Source organism: Amphiura filiformis, chromosome 11, assembly GCF_039555335.1.
Source record: "Amphiura filiformis chromosome 11, Afil_fr2py, whole genome shotgun sequence".
Lineage (NCBI taxonomy): Eukaryota > Metazoa > Echinodermata > Ophiuroidea > Amphilepidida > Amphiuridae > Amphiura > Amphiura filiformis.
In genome coordinates, this window is record NC_092638.1 from 56,883,832 (window position 1) to 56,891,361 (window position 7,530).

At 36.5% G+C, this 7,530-nt stretch overlaps 1 long non-coding RNA gene across 1 annotated transcript; it reads left to right on the forward strand.

The window, feature by feature from the left end:
• The first annotated feature begins 24 nt into the window (after window positions 1-24).
• Window positions 25-4,804, forward strand: LOC140165051 (uncharacterized). The gene is made up of 2 exons (XR_011860621.1): window positions 25-2,483; window positions 2,514-4,804. It is a non-coding gene; the product is annotated as an uncharacterized lncRNA (long non-coding RNA).
• Window positions 4,805-7,530: the final 2,726 nt, after the last annotated feature.

Genomic DNA, 7,530 nt, shown 5'->3' on the forward strand with positions numbered 1-7,530 from the left:
AGCTAGCAAAGCAACTCGAATTGGGGGGTCATCCCTCCACAAAGACCACACTGCCCATATAGTTCATGACCTCCCAGTCTAATGAAAATGCTGGAAACAACATTTTTTATAAATAACAATAATAGATTTTAGAACTGGTGAAATTTGGGTGAAATTCTTGTCACTGACAACAAGAAAATGTTTGTGCAATATCTAATGCAGTTCAAATCAAAAACCATGCTTAGCAAATGTATTCTACAAGAGGGCGCTATTATAGGCCAATGTACAGTTACAGAAGGAATTGGGCCAGTCCACACTCCTCCTGTGGAAGATTGGTGAAATATCTTCCACAGTGGGAGTATGAATTTTAAATGGAATTAGCACATTAACCAACTCTATTTGAAACTCACCCTCCCTCTGGGGAAGATTCAGGTTGAATCTTTTTCAGAGGGTGTGTGAAATTCAAATGGAGCTGCCTAATGAGTTCAGTCCATTGGAAATCCATACTCCCCCTGTGTGAAATCCATGCTCCTTCTGAGGAGGATATTTCCGTAATCTTTCCCAGGAGTAGTGTGGATTTATATGGAATAGCCAATTGATTCAGCTGCCTTGCAAAAAAAGCATGAGATCAAATAAACCTAAATTGTGCTAATTGCTAACATTTTGGATAAGTTAGGCAAACTTTCTTATACAGCATATCTCTGCATGTTCATTTAAAGGGGCATTTTGTCATCCACAGCCTCATCCCACCAATGTTTTCAAAAAACTTGACCTTTTTATACCAGTGGAAATCTCTGGCTTCATAAAGTTCAAGTACAAAAAAATTCTTGTTGATAAATTTGTTAAGCAAAAATATCATCAAATGTGATTAACATTCTGGATTTTACCTTCTTGTTAAAAGAACGAAGTCACAACACAGTGGCATATGGAGCAGTGTAATTCACATTATTATGTATAACTTGCGAACACAAATATCGGATTTGACTGCAATTTTGGGAATAAGCTTTTTTGAGGATATCCAAAAAAATTGTCATAAAAGATGATGATAATACATGTATCACAAAATACTCCTTTTAAGTTCCATACTTATTACCAGGGACCTGTACAAGATTGACTGTACGGTAATATTGTAATTCAGTATGAGCTGCAGTAAACCTGCACTACATGTATATGGACCACAATAGCCTCATCCTAACAGAATAGTTCCTCAGTTAAACATTCCTAGTGCAAAATTTGACCTCAAGTTGCTGAGTATGAGTTTTTGTACCCAAATTTTCAAAGGTCATTCAATGAATGTGCAAATGTATTGGGGTTAAAGAACTTTGCCCTGATAGATGAGCATGTTGTGGATCCTAGTGCAGGTACATGTACACATAGTAATTGTCCATGATTGTGATGGATGAAATATGATTACCAGATGAAAGGTAATCAAGAAAGAAAACCCTGTTCTACGGGCCCGACCGACCCAGATTTTGAACAAATTGGGGAAAAAATTTTCCTGTACAATTGAATGCCGACCCATATTTCGGGAATTTCAGGAACAAATTTTATTTTTTTTGTATTTTGTCAAATTGCAAATTATTTACAGATTTTGGTGATTTTTTTGGGTCATTGCAAAAAAAAAAAAAAAAAAAAAGCAGACCGACCGACCCTACTTCTACTTGAAAGGTACGTTCGCCCGTAGAACAGGGTTTCTTTTTTTCGTCGCCTAACTGCATGATTGTATTTTGAAAGTTGATTATTTGTTTTGTATTTCTTATATATACTTTTATTCTGTCGGTCGAACATCCGGGCTATCTCTAGTCTCGGGCCCAAACTGCATGTGCCGCACGGTTTGTTGTGAACAACAGAAACCAGCTGTGAAGGAGGCTACATAGCGATGTTGCTGGAGTGGCATTCAATTTCGGAAAAAAACGACACTTTCGACCATGGAATTTAATTTTAAATTTGTCAGTATATAAACGGTAAATCAAGTAAGTTTCTTTCACTCTTAAGACTTAGAAACGGTTGCTTGATTCCACTGACTATTTGCGATCGAAATTTACATAACACCAATGACAGAAATCATCAACAAAAATCGAATCAGGAACTTGTTTTCACTCGAACATCATCAACCGGAAGTGACGTGACACGGACCGACAGAATTATTGTTCCTTTTTACTCCTTTGTCAACACAATGATGAGGAACAGATGAGAAGTGGACATCAGTCCAAAATATCAACTTGAAAGAAAAGTGTAGATTCTATTTATTGACCATGCACCTCTGATACTTATTGTGACCAAAATGTAATGCCTATTAATATAGACTTCATTTTTTTTAATTTGATATATATAATTATGAATATGTGCTGGGGAAAATATATTGTTGTACGTATGACATTGTTGGGCTGCAGAAAAATATATATCTGGTTCCATTTTTAACCAAGCAATCGGGAAGCTTGAGTTGTTCATTCAGCCAAATTTTATTTAACAAAAAATTATAGCAGTTTGGAATGCAGAAAAATGTATAGTCTCCTCAGCTGTCAGTTTGATAGGGCTCTTCCAGTTGACATCCATACACCCCCTATGGAAGACATGACCTTAATCTCACACAGGGGTGTAGATTTCAAATGGAGTCATCCATTCAGGTTACCCCATTTGATATTCACACCCCCTGTGAGGGAGATTAAGGCCATGTCTTCCATAGGGGGTGTATGGATGTGGATTTCAACTGGTATCCTAATTAGCATGAGAAGTGTGGTATATCACTTAATTATGTTCATATAGTTGATTTTGTTCGCTTTTGTGTTTAAAAATAAAAGCTTGTTGCAATCACTTTCATATCATTTATAGTGTTCTCATATTGAAAAATCATCGTCTGTATCACTTTCTGTCGTATCTCAAAAGGCTGCCTTGTGTGATTTTTTTTATTATTGTCATCATTGTGATGAGATACACTGAAAATTTAACTTTTAATTTTAATGTATTATCACTATATTACAATCTTATATCCATTCATTCATAAAAAAATGAAGCATACTGAAATATGAACAAACAATAAATGAAATGATAATGATAATAAAATTCACAAAAGGCAGCCTTTTTAGATACGTCAGTATGTGATGCAGACGACAAATCTTGGATAACTATAAAACATCCCTTTGTATTGTACTGACTGTAGATGGCAACGTTATTGTCATTTTTCAGTGAAAAAAACATTTTTGCCATGCTCACTACCCACCCTCGGCCCGGGGGGCACTTACATCTCGTAATGGACACCATGCTCATGTACATTGTTGTATGGACTCTCGAAACGCACCATAAACGAGTATTACTCAGCGCTTGCAAAACATACCTTAAACAAGTATTTTGCCATTTTTTAACACTAAGAAAGTAAAAATTCATGTTCAGGTTCTTGTTTAATATAAGTAGTTTGATGTTTCTTAATGTTTTACCTTACGATTTGTTCTGATAGAAGCCAAACATAGCCTATTTCACCCTTTTTTATTTTGCCATTAAACTTTGGTTCCGTAAGCAAGTATTTTGCTTGGAAAAGTATACCCTTTCATGATTTTTGCCGTTTTTGAAACAGGTACAGCGCTGTACTTGCCCAATGCTGAAAAACAACCCTTTTTACTTGTTTTTTTAAACGAGCATGGTGCCCACCTTGAAATACAAGTGGCCACCCGGGCCCTCGGCAAATCGCAAGGTACTCCTCAGGGTTATTTAGAGACAGTTTATAATATCTAGCATTCAGTAGGCAAAGATCATTATGATATGCAATTTACATGTATATGTTGTAAAAATATGTACTTATTGTGAAAGTATTTTTCACTATGGGCTATTCCAGCTGAAATCCATACACCTCTGGAAGACATGGTCTTAATCTTCCACACAGGTAGTGAGAATTTCAAAAGGGGGTTCCTACACCCGCTGTGGGAGATAAAAGTCTAGTCTTTCATAGGTGGTGTATGGATTTCAACTGGAATAGCATTATGTGTTTCAGCAATGGTGTTGTTTGCCATATTAGTTTCAGTTATAGCTATTAATTATTATAGAAATGACTCAAGGAAACCAGTTATCACATTATATTTCTGCAGGTTCTTGAGTTCTTGAGTTAAGGTCAATGTATAAAAACAAATGTTTTGGGCATTTTTCCCCTCCCGATAAAATTCATCAAAGCCTTGGGATCTCCTTTCTAGAACCCATGCCATTTCTCTTATGTGTCTAATTTGTCTAAATATTTGAGTGCAAGCACCACAAGGTCATGTTCTCCTACAATGTGCCATATAAGTCTCAAATGCTCTTGGCTCTTGTTGTAAACCTTAACTTTGAAGCCCTGGTACATGTGCATCAAAGCCTCTTCACAGGGGGGAGGGGGAAGGTTGGGTCTTCCCTTTGGTTGCTCCCCAGTGCAGTCAGAACAAAATATCACTGAAAATCTCATTATTTTGCAAACAATATTCCAAATTTTCTGATTTTGTCCCAAGATTTGGTGCCTCCACTGATGAACTTGCGATGATGAAGCAACATACACTGTATCTTAAAAGGTTTTTAGTGCTGAAATCAGGGTGTATGTGTATTGTGTAAACTGATAAACAAAAAAGCACATAATTAGCTCATAATCCCTCATTGTAATCTACACACCAAATTCTGTGCCGTTTTACATGATGGATTAACCAAAATCTGTGAAATAGTAGGAGTCCAGAAGAGCCAAAAAAAATGTATTTTAGTTTAAGTTGTGGACTCATGAACTGTCATCTCTGTTTTTAATCCAACAGATGTAAATATTCAATAGTCTAAAGTGTATATAAAATAAACTCAATGTCAGGATGACTTTCCTGAATATGAACCAAATGTGTGTCCATATGGTCTTTTTCATGTTCTTTTCCAATAAACTAACCAGATTTTCCTAATTGAGGGAGGAGCAGCTGGGAGAGTGGATGCAGTGTCCAACAGACCATGGTGTCCAAGGGATGAAAACTGACCTCCATACGCTGGCGAAGTGATGTAAATCAGATTAACTACCATAGCAATAGGTGAAAACAATTTTTGAATATAATTGCACTGTACGTTCATGCTGTATACCTCTGCATTGAACCATATCATGCTGATCACTCGCACCTGTAAGATTAATATCTTTGAAAAGACCAGTTTCAATACTATGATTGCAGACATACACAGGTGATGCGTGCAACCTGCTTGTAGTGCAGCGCGATATATTCAACATTGTTTTCACCTATTGCTATGGTAGTTAATCCGATTAAATATGTCACTTCGCCAGCGTATAGCACCTGTATAATGGGCTATTCCAGTTGAAATCCATACACACCCTACAGAAGACATGACCTTAATCTCCCACACAGGGAGTGTAGATTTCAAATGCAGTCACCCATCTGTTCTTATTTTGAATTATGGAAAATGTTTTGGATTTTTTATATTTCATTTTTACCAGAATGCTTTTTGGTTTCTTTATTTAATAATTATTTGAAATTGAAATTATTTGAAAAATTTGGCCAATTCTCAAATTTTCGTAATTCGGTCTTTGAGTAAATATCTTGCTATATTTGACTATCTGGTTTAGAGCATTACATACAACCTAATGTTATGGCAGAGCTGCCAACTACAGGTAGATTCTTGGCCAAGCTCGAACATACCTGTTGCGTCCATGTAGTGTACTAAGCATGTATGCAATGTAAGGCACGTGCATGCTTTCTTCTGTACCACGCTATGTATGTGTGTGTTTATTGCGGAGCCACTAGCATTCCGAGTGTTCGAGCTTGGCCAAGAATTACCTAATACCTGCAGTACTGATTTCCAGTATTTTGTACTAAGGCCTAAATAATAATAGTAATAATAATAATAATAATGCCACTTACTTTATTAAAACCACAATTTCACCACAAAATATGATGGTAAACAGGTTGAGGTTTGTCAGGCTTTTTATGAATTACAAACAGGCTAAACATTTTTTTAATTTCAGGGTCAACCCTAGAATTAAGACCACATAACAGTCTTCAGAAACACTCCAGTATTATCAGCATGGCAGGATTTACCACAGGGCATAGTGGCCCCAAGCCCAGGGGGCAAGTCAGGGTCGGGCCTACTTTTAGGGTCGGGCCTACTTTTAGGGTCGGTTAGGTTACGCCAATCAAACAATTTTCTTAGGCCTTATTAAAGGCCCTTTCAGTGATCCCAACTGAAGTGCAAAAACGATAAAATTGTTTATAAATTGTCTAAATGTGAAGGATAAGTCATTACAATAATTGTCATTAGGTATTTTTGAAATGAAAAAAATTGGTAAAAATAAGGAAAACAGCAGTATTGACAAAGTTGAGGCCTTAATCAAATCCATGTAGCTAATTTATATACTGTCAGGGAGTGTCAGTATATAATGTAAATTCATGTAAATTCATGTAAATTGCCTATAGTTTGTCTTAAATACACAGCTTTCTGCTGAACCACTAGCAGGCTATGTTAGCACATCTATAACAATGACAATGGTACCAAAATCTGAATTTTGATGATTTTTTCGATCGTCGGGATGAGCAAATCATATGGAATGGGTCTTTAATAAAAACAGGACTGCCTAGCCTATTACTGTAAGTGAATCTATTTTCCCCTCTGTGTAGCCCCTGCTTTAGGAAATCAAATCCTACAATCTCATATAGCATTGGAAAAGTGCACAAGGAAGTCCGTTAATTAGGAGCTTGGATTGAGCCGGAATAGGCTAGGGTATTACTACTATACCGAGTGCAAACATTCATATTATGGCTGTCCAAACAAATGATGATTTCTTACAAATTGTTCCGACCTAAGGTGTTGGTATTTGATGTGTAAATCTGGGGGGAGAGGGCACCTCCATACAGGTATGTTGATTATGTTCCCAGGAAAGATCCATTTTTGGACTGCACAGCTCTAAGAGACCCCTGAATTTTCTAAAATAGACAACTGAAAGACCCCTGATTGTAATCATTTCAACTCCTGAATTGCTCATTCCTCACGAAAGACCCTTGATTGTGACCATTTACAGCTCCAAAAGACCACGCCCCCCCATCTCAGAATTCCAGGGGAGCATACCCACCAAAAATTGATGGGGTGTAAATGTCACATTTTGTTATGTGTTAAAAAACAAGATTTTATTTTGGGAATATGGAAAATTATCTAGTCCAGCCTCCATTATACCTCTTATCCAGCTGAATAATCTTCAAAGGGATCTTAACTTTTTTTTAAATGTATTGACCCCAGGGATACTCATTACTACTCAAATATTTAACATTTTTAGTACAAATATGTGCCACCCAGATTTAATTAAAATGCAGGCTCTGGAACAGATTTTGAGGAACTAGAATGAAAATAAGGCCTTGTTTTGTGAAAATTTAACTTCTTGTTTGGAGCTCAAATTTAAGTGTGTTTTTTGGAGCTCAAAATGACATCTTGTATAATTCACTTGTCCAGCTAGGGTTCTCACTTATTTGGGCATGCTGGATAAAAGGGGTTTGGACTGTGGTAACATTAATTGAAAATGCCAATACAGGTAATTTAAAAAAAATTAACAAATCAAAAGAGTAA